Below are 2,234 nucleotides of genomic sequence, written 5' to 3' on the forward strand. Positions count from 1 at the left end.
GCATATTCAGTGCCCAATTAGAATTAAAAGTTTAACACATCATTGTTTTCTTCTCTATGATATACAGTAATTTAATAAACATACTTCATTTTGTTTATAAAAATTATCTCTAGTTAACAATAGTGCTTGATTTATTGAGCTTTTATTTATCGTTACGTTAATTTGTTTTACGGTTGTATTCATGACTTAATAATACGAAAGATAGAGAACCAACACGGAACACACGGAATTGAGAACCTCCCAATCACAACCCCAATCAACTATGTATACAGACACGGCTATGCCGTACTTACGCACTTTCCATCGATGTTAGCAGGCCTGATAACTGATGAATCCGTCGTAGCATATATGCTTGTTGATGTTAGCTGTTAAAGATGATAAAGGGTTATGGTTATCAGGCTATCAAATCCCTATGTACCCCATGTTGGCTGTATAAAAGTCGAAAAAAAATGAGTTAGTCGATTTTGACAAGTACTAAATATAAATTAAATTTAATTTTTCCGTTTTTCCAAACCATGTTGGCACTCTTAGTGCATTTTACGAACGAAAACAATCCAATGCAGATGGTGCCGGCGTGTTTTTTGTGGAGCCGTAGATCTCTCGTCGGAAGAAGATTCGCTGCCGCAAGATTATTGCCTTATTCCCACTCTAGCTGGCTGTTCGCAGCGAGGTTCGCTGCCTTCACCAAAACTCCCTTAGGCTTGCAGGTTAGGTGAATATCCGCGTGCGCTTCACAAGTGGCACCTGTTCAACAGGGGAAAGGCGAGGATCGCAATGTGCAACACCTATTCCACTCTATGGAGGGTCTAGCGGGTGCAATTGCCAGTGGTATGGCCAATAAGCTGCATAAAATAACATTTTTACCGCAAGATCTAATCAGATTGACACAACTTACCAATCAGTGGCAAAGAGAAAATTTAGCACTTCTAAATTCTCTAATAGAGCCGGCCAATCCACAAATTGACAAAAGAAAACCTTATATGCCAGAATTGTTGGCTTGGTTGCAGTGTTATTTTATATTTATTTTTGCAATTTTTCTTTGCAAATTTTGGTCTGATGTGAACGTATGTTCTCAGTGAAAAAGTTGCAAAAGTGAAGATGGCTGCCCTTAGTGAGTGCTCAAAGCATCTCTGTGTGGATCAATGCAATACTTACTCCCCGTTCGATAGACTCAACAGTTGAGCTATGCTAAGTGGAGTTGCCAACTTAATTTGGTTTGTTTGGTTTTACATTTTGTACAGTTTGGTTTATATGTGTCAAGTTTTCCACAGCCATAACAAAATATACGACGTGATTTCAGGCAATCCTGGTAACGATGACCAATTTCATCGCAATTCCAGCATTTGAAATTATCAGAATACTTCATAGCATTTACATCTGCTGATTCTGAGTCTTCATCTTCCGAGCCTAACTCCAGGTCTTTTTCTAAGGCAATCTCATGAATAACTCGGTTGGGGTTATTCGATCGATTTTGATGTTTAGGCAGTTGTGAGTAGAATTCTTCATGCTTGTGACATTCTCTACGAAGGATAGCTAAATTTGAAATTGGGACATGTAATAGTTCATGTCGAAGATCTGGTTTTAAATTCTGTTTAACATAAGAGACCAATTCGGTATCGGATAGACGAGAATTAAGCGTATCTGCTATGTTCAACATAGCATCCAGATATTCATCGAAAGGTTCATTAAACTTTTGTTTCCTGCGTCGTAAGCTATCTTTTATGTCTTCATCGGTTCTTTGATTTTGGTATCTTTCGCATAAACGAGAACAAAGATTATACCAATTCCTATGATGAGAGCTACGATGAAATCTCCAATAGAAGGTTAACGCTGGACCTGAGAATAGTAAGTGAGCAAACTGATACAACGTATCAAAGTTTCCGCTCAAACAACGAGAGGTCAAGCAATTTATTCGATATATAAAGTCATCGATTGGTATATCAGTTGGTGTACCACTGAACTTAAGATGCCAATTAACAATGGTACTAGAAATTCGGTCAGGCCGATCGAGACTATTAGATATATTTCCTGATTGTCCCAATCCTTCGTTATTCTGATCTGGAATTTCGTTATCCCATTCCAATTGCGGTTCCTCGGAACGAACTATTGGCGGTTGGGCGGCAATATTTAAGTTTCTAAAGGCAAATTCAACCTGATCAGCGATAGTAGCGACTAGTTCCGCTCGAAAGTTATCGAGTGAAGAAGTGATAAGTCCTTGAACTCGTTGTTCAGAC

The sequence above is a fragment of the Drosophila nasuta genome, unplaced genomic scaffold, assembly GCF_023558535.2.
Source record: "Drosophila nasuta strain 15112-1781.00 unplaced genomic scaffold, ASM2355853v1 ctg43_pilon, whole genome shotgun sequence".
In the NCBI taxonomy this organism is placed as follows: Eukaryota; Metazoa; Arthropoda; class Insecta; order Diptera; family Drosophilidae; genus Drosophila; species Drosophila nasuta.